The following is a 12,456-nucleotide window of genomic DNA, read 5'->3' as shown; positions in this document are numbered from 1 at the left end:
TAATGCATAAGTATCCCTTCAAACTATGCTCGAAATCTTAGAGATACACTTATTTCATACTAAGTCTTATTATCTCCTGAACTCATTTTATTAATAATTTTTTACCCTTATTCAGCCTACGTGGCACTATCTTGTGGGCCCAACGTTGGTTGACTTTTTTTTTCAAACTAGTGTCACGTAAGCCGAAAAGGGGTAGAAAATTACTTATCAAATAAGTTCAAAGGATAATAGGACCTTAGTATAATATAAGTGTGTCTCTGACATTTCAGACATAGATTGAGGGGGTACTCGTGCATTTTCCCTTTTAAAAACAATGTAATAACAATAATAATAATAATAATAATAACAATAATAATAATAATAATTTGTAATCACATTAATAGATTAACAAACAAAAAATGATGTTAAATTTTTGTCACATAATTCCATTTATAAGATCTCCACGAGTGTAGTTGCATGGATAGTGTATGGTTGGCCAAGTGTCCTGACCTTTGAAGTCTAATGCAGACACTTTAAATCTATATATATGACTGGACTATATTAAAAAAAAAAAGAATTAATATTGGTATTTAAAGTTTATTATGTGTATGATTTAATAATTAAATTAAATATTTTATTTGCCTACCAACCTAAAANCCCCACACCAAAAAAAAGAAAAAAATTCAATCTCGAATCAACGAGAGATCACCCAATATCGAATTGACACAGAATTAAATTAAAATTTAAGCGTGTTATTGATGGATGTCAAGGTCAGGCCTGAGATTAGATCTTCTTATGCATCTTGGATTAGCTTTGTGTCTCAATGTCTAAATCAGTGATCAGAATTGAATCTCAAGTTATAATCAAATCTTAAATAATAAATATTTTTTTTTATGATCCACGATCTCAAACCACTTATTTTTAAAAAGTAATATCTTCCACACACCTAAGTGCATGCATATATAACCATTTGGCTAGAATAGTCATAAATGTGACGAGGACCAAATGTACCAATATAGTAAGTATGTATTTGGTACGTAATACTAATAATTATATTCAGTAGGGAAGGTCGGCAAACCCTCTCTGAATTTAATGTTCTTTTTGGTTGGCTTCTATTCTTTCACTTTTTTGCACCCAAATATTTGGTTTCTTTTCACTCAAACACATTCCCACCTTACTATTTTTTTTCTGTTTATAATCTCATCAACACATTTAACATTTGTTACCTAAATTACCAAATCAATCAAAACCTACAATATCAAATAGATAAATAAATCGATTGAGAATTCATAAGATTCAAATATTAACTTTGCTTTTAAAAAGGTACGGCATTTATTATTAAATGTTGTGATCGACATGGAATTTATGCCCTGTATAATTCACTACGATGCTTTATGAAAGGACCACTTGTTAATAAATAATGAAATTTTCCTCTATTTTAAATAAACCACGTGCACAAAAGCCATGGATATATTGATTGAGATTTTGGGGATCTCTAAATGGGGTTGGCCATTTAAGTTCATTAGGGATTTCCAGAAGGTTGGCCACGTGCACAAAACTATGAATTTAAAAAGAATAACCCTCAAAAACACAAGTGGAAAAATCGAAAAAAATAAATAAATTCTCGTGACCTGCTTATAAATTTAATCGATAGAAACTATCTATTTCGAATATGTCATGTGTAACAACTCATATTTCTTCGAATTATGTCAAGTTGGAAGAAATTTAACTATACAGTTAAAATTTGATTAGTGTTTTCCTAGTCAAATTGAGCTTGATAATTTATTTGGAAAATTAAAATTATCCCACCTAAATTGTACAGTTAAAATTTATAGAAAATAAAAAAGATAAACTTTTTTTTTTGTAGCTTATGGTGGCCACGTAAGAATACACAACAAATTGGAGTGGGGAATAAGTGTGGATCATACTTCCCCATCTTCTACTTTGTGTTGCATTTGATTTGCCAACTTTATTGTGATGCAATGCCCATTCCTTTACCTTTTTTATTTATGGGTCCAAATATAGAAATAAATTATTATTATTATAATTTATATAATTATGTATTCAACTAAAGAACATAATCCTTATCATTTCAGCACTTCAAGGTGAGGTCAATTAAATAATGAAATGGGTGAAAATTACAGGAGGTCATCCATGAAAAAAATTTCTAAAGTTTTTATTCGATATTTGATAAGTGAAAAAATTTATTTAAAAAATAATGTAATCTAGGAAAACATTATAAGGAGGGAAAGGGGAGTATGCGTGACGAGGTGAGTTGTAAAGGGATGTGGGTTAGGGTGATCGGAGTAGGAATGAAATGATTTTTGTAATGTTTATACGTGATTTTTTTTATATCTGTCTATATAAATTTATCGAATATTTATATTGCGAGAAGATACCATATAAATAAATACTTATATTGAAATAATTAAATTAGAAATAAGTAAAAGCTAATCCAGACCACTATTTTTTTAAAAGAAAAAACAGTGTACTTGGATTCTATCCCCTATTTTCCCTTTCTCTATCATATAAAACACTACTCAAATTTGGCCCTTTAAAAAAAATCATATAACATAAAGTCAAGTTGCCTAAGCCATGATGTCAGGTAAGTTTACTAACCACTATTATATGATCATACAAAAATTTATAAAAGCAGCAAAAAGTGGCAATTTTCATGACTACTCCCCACAATTGCTGATTCATTATCTCCCCTTTGTGGACCCTTATACAATATTATATACTATATAATATAAATGTGATTAAGGTAAATGGAATAGTCTTCTACCTACATTATACCTGCTTTTTTATTTGTATATTAGTTAGATATATAACAATTAGTTCATTCAATATCAACTAATCTATTGTCCTTAAACATCACTATTCTCTAGTTGACCAAACTATTTTTTTGTTATTCTAAACTATATGAAGAAAAAGTATATATTTGGGAGTTGAATTTATGCATATTGTATGAGAGTATACTCTATTCGCTAACAGATAGGGGTCAGATCATTTAATTTGAGTGTATAAGAATAATACTTAAAAAATGTATTACTAATATTATTGAGATTTATCTTTTATTTAACTTAACTTACTCATGTATAAATAAGAAGAAATAATATAAATAGTCGCCCATCAAATTGCTTAAACTAAAAATAACCATAAGATATACAGTATATGTATAACTAATATATACCAACTATAAAAAGTAAACCGTGAATATAACAGACAATTTATGTAAATATCCCAATTAGTAACCCTTGTATTGATTACATTATGGTATGGTTTGATATGTCTTAGATGATTTATAATCAATACATAAGCTAAATATTCAACCAATAAAAATAAATAATATCATGACTAATAAATGCATTATTCGTTCTAATACATCCTGCCAAACTAGGTATAGTGTATTAATATATTCAAAAATTGTTTGTCAATGTGGTTTGTATAAGATAATTAGGTTCCTAAGATTGAACATATTCTGTCATGACTAGTGATTCATCAACAAAGTAAAGTGGATCATAACATTTATCTGTTAAAGAAAAGCCAAAATTAATTAGAAGTAACACCCTTTGTATCACATCCAATAATTCACACTATATATATCATGATATTTGTTTAAAAAGCGCCTAGAAAAATGGGAAAAAGAACCAAACTTTATAATCTTACCATGCTGATTTTAGAAACCATATTTGCAAGTCCTATTCTTCAAAAAGTAAAAACATAATTGCTACTATTCTTGATCAAAGTCCACATACATTGCTACTTCCATGAAGTGGAAAAAATGTTGTCCACCCTTTTTTTCCAAATATGAATTGATGGACCACTTCCCTATGGATGGTAGCTAGGTTCTAAGACAGAAATTTTACACATAAAGGTGGTACTTATAGTATATACTACATTTACTTGTTAATTAAGTTGTCTTATTTTCATGTATATTGCATAATACTTTTCTCGAATGTAATTTATGTGACATAGTTTAAATCGGCATGAAAGTTAAGGATAAACGTCTGGAAGACTTGTGGTCTAAATTATGTTATAATGTTTAATCGTGTGACAAAAACTTTTTGAACTTGTGATTTTTAGACATGTAAAAATATTTATGTGATTATAAAAACTATACATTAACAGTAACTTAAAGTAAGAAGTTAATTGTTATCAAATTTAGAAATATAACACTCTTATCATAACATACGAAAAGGAAAAGTTTAGCATCTCTTTTTTACTTTTAAGTGATATGGGATGACAAAAGATGTCTTAATGTTGCTGTCTCACCGATGAACATAGCTTAATAGTCAAGTCGCAACTGAAGTATATAAGTGATATGAGACAAAAGGTATACAAAGTTCTTCATGTCACCATCTCACCAATATAACTTAATAGTCGTAACTGAAATATTTTTCTTTATCGATTGTCATTTTGTACTAGGTGTCCGATATTTAAAATAGTGATGTCATACTTAATAGGCCCATTCAATTGGGCCTAGCCCAAGAAAGTAGGGCCCACAATTGATGATAAGCCCAAGAAAACAGATGAGAGTTGGATATGAAAATGGACAAAAGGGTAGAACTTGGTAGTAGTAGACAAGTTGATTGTTGGAAAATGGCAAAGCAATAAATTAGGGGTGGGATTATATTGCTTTCAACAAAACGTAATCCAGTAGATAAACAAGTTGCTAGGACCCACCCTTCTCTTTTTTTATGAGATCAAAAAGCAAATTTGTCTTCATATATTATAATTATAAATCAATTTTGTACAAGAGTTGTCTAAATGCATTTCACTACACTATTTATTGATTGTGCTTTGTTATCACTTTTTTTTTTTTTGTATTGACACTGATCTTACACATAATCAACTTAATTTCAAGACAAGTGAACTCTTCTTCTCCACTAGAAGTCACTTTATACAAAAATGATGAAAAAAAGTAAAAAGAATATCCAAATTTATATGCAACTCATTTGTCTTTCAAAAGACAATATATAGGTATATTAAACTCTCTAACTCAACATAGAGTACTAGTTAATGCCTACCTATATCTACCCATAATTAGTTCAATGTTCAATTCAACCTACTATTTCATTATGTAACATAATATAATGTGTGTATAAAAAATTATGTTTCGTTTTAATTTATTTGTCTTTGTTTAAAGAAGAAAGAAGAACATATCAAAATGATACTATTATTAATTATATTTTATGGTCTTAAAAACGTCAGGTAGAAAGTTGAAATAAAAGAACGGTTAAAATGAAACATGATATTTTTTAAAAACAAATTAAGAATGAAATAAGAAATACTAATCAAAACATAAGAAGTAATCTTATTTGAGCCTATAATTTCAAAAGAAAAAATAATAAAGTTCAAATCGTGAATCCTTCCTTGATAACAAAATTATAATAGAACATGCGTTTTGAACTGTAATTTTCTAAAAAAATTTCAGCAAAAAATTACTTGTATATATAAAATTAAAAATTACTTTTATTGATATGTATATAATGGATGTTGAATCATTATAATTTTAGCTTGATTATTGCTTGTTGTAATGACGCTTCAAAAATAAAAATATTGCACTATACACAACACTGGAAAAGTCTGAATGTGAACGAGACAGTTACTTACCAAATGCCAATATTAATACGATACCATATAGTATATACTTTGACTTTTCATTAAAAAATAAAATAAAATAAAATAATTGAAGGAACGTAACGTTTTGATGAAATATTAATTATGAGCAGAATAATATTTAGATTTTTGTTTAGATATTTCATATTGAGAAGTCAATTTCTTCTAAAAGTCACATCCTTTGAATAGGCCTCACTATTATCTGGTTCTAGTTATTATTATTATTATTATTTCAATATTATATAGTTCAAAAGCAAGCATCTTGACACTGTACATTTACAATATTCAACTTGCCTAATTTTGACCCAGTACAGATTCTGGGTCATAGTGTACTTGTGAATATCTCTTTGTTGAGTTACAGCTGCGAAAACAATTATTTAGTGTCACGTATCGGAGAATCTTATAGTAGCTCGATTGATTAGTTATTTGAATTTTTTAATGGAAAACTTTTGTATATGATACACATAATTTAAGAAATAACATTATATATGTATAGTTTACATAATTATATTATATATGTATAGTTTAGTTTGTTATGTATCTTTTAATTTGTATAAACATTTTTTTTGTTTTTAATTTATTCAATATTTTACATTTTCATTGAATGGTAACACTAACTCTAAATACGATAACAAACATTTACACAATACCATGATTTAAGCTAATCATTCAAAATCAAATATTTTCTCAGTTTTTTTAAACAAATCGTATGTAACACTCAGACGTTAATGATTTTATTTGTATATATATAAATCGATTATATTGTATATCTTTGAGAAATTATATATAAGTTTTTATACAATTTCGTGTGTAGTTTATTATGTGTTATTAAATATATATGTGACTATCATAATACGAAAATTGTACATATGACAATCGTGTTTTTTTTTAAAAAAAACAAGTGTGTTGTTTTTGTTTTTAATTATTTTGTGTAGTCTGTTTGTATGCAATATATTATTATGATCATTTTTTTTTTGTATATATACAATAATTTGGTATATGGATTATATTTGTATATGGGCATATGTAATTTCGTGTTTTTTAAAAAAAATTAATGATTAATATGATCGTGTAATGTTCATTTATCAATTGTATATATGGTAAGCTTGAAAAATGTTTGTACATGTGTGCGTGTAATGTTCATATAAACAATATTTTATAATGTTCATAGTTTTTTGGGGTATATCAACGAATTTGTTTAATATACTATAATTTTGTATACATATTATACAATGATTTTAACAAATTTCTGTTATACAAAACTAAATATTTGTATATAAATAGCTATGTCTAATAAGACTTTGTATATGTTATTTTAATATACAACCCACTATATACATAACTTTAGTAATTGGTATAAAACAAATAGAATATACATATAGCAATTGTCTCATAATACTTTGTATATATTATCTTAATATACAACCCACTATATACATAATAATTTGTATATAAATTACACTACCTGATGTTATTGATGTTCTTCAGATTTGTCTAGTCCTGTCCAGTTTTGATAAGGCAGATCCAATGTCCTCTGAACTTATGTTTTTTACTTTTCTCTTACTTCAACCTTCAACAATCTTAATGGATTTTGCGTTGTTGATGACTTTCTGAATTGTCATTGGGTCTTTTTTTTCTTAAATCTCAATTCAACAAATTGTTCAACTTGAACTTTTTTATGTTTTGCCATATACCCTATATTGACCCCAAAATCCTGAGTTAACCCAATTGAAGACAAAGGTGGATTATCAACAATATTGACATATAATGGCATACCTCTGATAATTCTCATATATGGATATGAATCCTCCATTATCATGAACTTATAATCTGATAAAAAAGAAAGAATTTTTTTTAAAAAAATATAAAAACTAAGAAACATAATACATATATAAATATGTAGATGAAGGAAAAAAAAATGAAATCATGAAAGTAAGACCGGAGAAGGAACATGAACTTTTCCCAGAATCAAAATTTAAAAGTATAAATTTAAGGAATCCCATAGTGTAATACAATAATTACTAATGGTCCCGACAAATTTAGTATTTACTAATAATCCCTTAAAATTGTTGTGGCGTGATACATTAGTATGTACATGGTAAATGATACACAGTAACTTAAAACTGTTAAGATTAAAAGGGGAAAAAAAGGAATATTTAAATTTGTTATCTAAATCAGCTTAAATTACGGTAACAGTTCATTAATAAGCATTAATTCAGCACGTAATTGGATAACAATTTCAAATTTTGAAAATTCAAGATTATATCATCTAGTTTGAAGACATTTTTATGAACATCCAGTTATTAAACTTATTGACTGATACATGATAACAATTTAAACTCGTGATACATAGAAAATCATATGATACACATCAAATTCATGTATCAATGCATCGTCTAAACACTATAACACACTGAGTCGATATGTATCAGCAAGCACACTTGATGGCGCAGTTATTAAACTTATTGACTGATACATGATAACAATTTTCAAAAACTCTTGATACATAGGAAATCATATGATACACATCTAATTCATGTATCAATGCATCGACTAACACACTATAACACACTGAGTACTTATGTATTAAACTTATTGTCTGATACATGATAACAATTTTCAAAAATTCATGATACATATGGGATTCCTTTACTAAAATTTTTACTAATTTCAACAACAATGGTTGCTGCTTCTTTTCTCTTTTTTTGGTGTATTTTGTCAACCTTTGATTTAGATGATTCACCAAAATCTTTGTTTGAATCCTTTCGAACATTCATAGGATCATGCAAAGACTTTTTTCTATTTTCTTTCCAATTTTCATCGTCCGAATCATAAATCCTTCTATTAGTAAAATGATCCATTAATATGATGTAATAGAACAATGAACAAAAACAAAAAAGAAAAGAAAAGAAGAACGGATGATGGAGTAAGAAGAAAAAGAAGACCTAGAGACGGCTGATGTAATATAGCAATGAACAAGAAGAAGAAAAAGAAGAAAATAAGAACAGATGATGGATTATGAAGAAGAAGAAGAACTATAGACGATGGTGGAGTAAGAAGAAGAAGAAGAACCAGACAACAATGGTTTAATTTTCAGAAATTTCAAATTTTTTGAATTTTGAAATTCAAAATTTCATATTAAATGTTGTGAAACGTTTTAAATTAAAATTAATAATTCAAAATTCAAAAAGTGATTCAGAAGATTGAGTGTTTTAGTGGAGAAAAAATAGGCATGATATTGGGGAAGTGTGTGTTATAGGAGAGAGAAGGTTATGTATCTCTAAATTTCTACTAAAATTAAAAAAAAGGAAATTATGTAATATTTAAAAAAAGAAGGGAAAATTAGAGAATACTAAACTTATAGTTATGTATTTAAGTTATTTTTCCAATTTAAAATAGGTAGTGAAGGAGTGATTTTAGGAGAAAGATATGGAATGAGTATAAGAGAGATAAAATTGATTTTATATAAAATAATATACAAAAAAGATAAAAAGATCTTTTATGATTGGGTATACAAAGAGGTTGTGGATCCCATTAATTATCGTAAAAAAATGAAACTATAATTATTGAGAGTAAATAAATTAAACTATACCCTTATTAGCTAATTACTTAGAAATGTTTGTCATCCCATGTAATTTTGGTTGATAGGTGTATAATTCCAACTTCATAATCCCCTCCCCATGCCTCCAATTTGCATTTAATTTAAATGTTTTTGATTTTAAAGTTAGATTTAAAAAATTCTTTCACATTGTATATATTTCTTATTTTAAGGTATTTTCACACTTATGATCAGTATTGAGTCCACGTTACTAAAACACAAGGAAATATATTAAACAATATTCTAATAAAGCAAAAATAAAATAAAATTGTGAAGTATAATTGGCTTGCTCAACATGTTTATTTATTGTAAGAATTACGAAGGGGCTGGTTGTTTGAATCGAAGTTACGATTAAATATGATACTTATTTAATAAATTTAGTATTTTAAAAAAGTTATGTTATTACTATTAATTATATAATTTTCGGTATAATGATAAGTGATTGACGCATTTTTTTCGTGGATGTCAAATTCTTCCACACCATTGGAGAACTTGAATGTTTTCATTAAATTTTTTTTTTCAATTTTAAGATTCAATGATTTTAAATTGAGATATTAAAAGGTGATGTGAAGTTTGGGTAATATAAAGTCAACAAAAGAGCTTTCAAAGTGTTTTTTGAGTATAGGACTCTCCAACTATGTGTAGCACTATCTTCAAATTCTCTCAACTCCTAACCATTTTAATAATTAAAAAAAAAAAAAACGAAATCGAAATGTTGACCTACTTCTGTTTATCACATCATTATTCTATATTTTTATTATTAACAATACAACTAGCATTGCAAAATAGAAAATTCATCGGTATTGAATTTAGGAGGTAACAAGAAAGTTGATTTTATTGAATTTCATATTCATAGTAGGATTATATAACATTGTTATTTATAATTGGACATAAATTCAATAGTTCTTTCCTTATAAAAGATAATGCGGAAAAGGTTGAAGGAAACAAAAAAATTAAGATAAATCTAGCTTTCCGAAGAGCTAGAACAAGTGAGAGAGCTATTAATTCGATTTTTTAACTAGTTGATACGTTCAAATAATATAAATTAGTTATTTATCAAATCCTATTTAGATTTTGTTGGATGCATAGAATTAAATAAAATCTAATCATGTCCCAATAACTTAAATTCAAAAATAAATTAAAAAGGATACAAATCAGAAAACAAATATCACTAAATATTGTATATGTGTGTCACTAATATTAATTGTAAACTCAATTATTATTATAAATTAACTTAAAATTGTTTTAAAATTTGTAAATGGAAGGTGTTCACCCATTGATCATCCTTCTCTTATCATTTGATTTCATTTTTGTTTAAACTAGTACAACATTTAATAATGCACATAAAATTGAACCTCCAAAAATCTTGGGAATTTTATGTAGCAATTAGTCTTCTTCTCTTACCAAGTCAAAGGCCTAAAGTCAAGTCTTTATATTTGAATCTACCATGTGTGTAAGTCAACACAATTAAAAAGGGTAAGTTACTAGTCAAGAAATCCCCCATCCCTTTCCACCCCACTATCATTTTTAAAGTCTAACTCTTATTTAAGGTTAATTATATGTTTATTTTTATTTGTTATATCTATTTGGATTTAATATATTTATTGAGTAAGTAATGATTAAAATAATTATTTTAACACATTATATAGTTGTGATGAAATGAGAATTTTCACTGAAGATTTAAAATTTTAAAAACTAGACACACAAACTAGCTTTAATGTATGCATAAAAATTACCATAAGGTGGTTCTGACACTACCCCCAGTAGTAATAACTCTTAGGTTATAAAATGATTTAAGGAATAAGTAATTCATATTAAGGGTAAAATATTAAAAAATATATATCTTCCTGATATGTTAAAATTGATAAAATAAAAGTTAAAATACATTTTTAAAATAATGGTCAAGTAAAAATAAACGGAGTAATATAATCACATTATGATAAACAAATACTCTTTCCTCTAATCCTAAATAAATACTTTTCATATATTCTTTGTGTTTTTTCCACTTTGAATTATTCCAAAGACAGGGTTTAGGCTACAATGGGAAAAAAAATGCCAAGCTAGTCTAATACGTACAAACAGTGAAAACCATACTATATTATTAGTTGATTGGAATGTATGAAGGTGGAATATATTTTGGGAGAAAAAATTCTAGAATTGAACTAGGAAAGAAAACCTTTTTAAAAGAAAAAAAAACAAAAAAAACTCGTGTTATATTTGTATTGAGCTTCAATTAAATTTGAATTCACGTAAGAGAATATCACATAGAAGTAAAATAATTTCTAATAAAGATGACTTCATACTAATGCCTAAATCCAACATCTCAAATTAAGAGAGAGAAAATACTTATCAGTATACTACAAGATTACATCGATCAGTCATACCGAATCTCGAAAAGAATTTTTAACCAGTATATGTTTATTATACACTATTTTGATCAATATATAAGCGGCTATTTAAGGACATGTTTGGATTGGTTTTTGACTTTTGGCTTATTATTTATGTCTTACGTCTTTTGACTTTTTTTTATTATTATTTTTTACTTTAAAATAAGTGCTTATAAACATTTTTTAACTTTACCCAAACACTTCAAAACTGCTTAAAAGTTATTTTAGCTCAAAGCGCATAAAATAAGTCAATCCAAACGGACACTAAGTTAATTCTTCCGACAAGAAAAAGAAAAGGAAAGTCTAACCAAACAGGCAAGGCCCAAACAGATTAGTTTAGACTTTAGATGGGCCAACTTGGGCTTGATTAATTTATAGTGTGATGTTTCTTCCATGGACACCATCAAATTATGGGAAGTATTTCTTCAAATCAAGTACACATAATCGGGCTCTACTTTATACGATGGATAACAACCATCTACAATTTAAAAGGAAAATTAGCTAACTGTACAACTATTTCCATCATATTTATTAGTTTTTTTTATAGTTTGAAATAATAACATTTTATCTCACTGTTTAATAGTTGCATACATTTCATATTAGATACACCTAAATGCATATTTTTTGTTACCAGTCATACGTAAATAGGGAGAGAGGTGATGGAGATTTGTCTATGTATCCCAGATACGCAAGCGAGATAAGACGGAGGAGAGAAAGACTTGTCTATGTAAATCCGATACATGTGAATTAAATTGGATATAATGTATCTGAAATGAATTACACCTAATTTTGACCTCATGTATCCAGAGATACATACGCACCAAAATTCGATAAAATTGATAATATAGTAAACTCACACACATCTAACTA

This window comes from Solanum pennellii, chromosome 8, assembly GCF_001406875.1.
Source record: "Solanum pennellii chromosome 8, SPENNV200".
NCBI lineage: Eukaryota > Viridiplantae > Streptophyta > Magnoliopsida > Solanales > Solanaceae > Solanum > Solanum pennellii.
Note: the sequence above shows the minus strand (reverse complement) of the source record.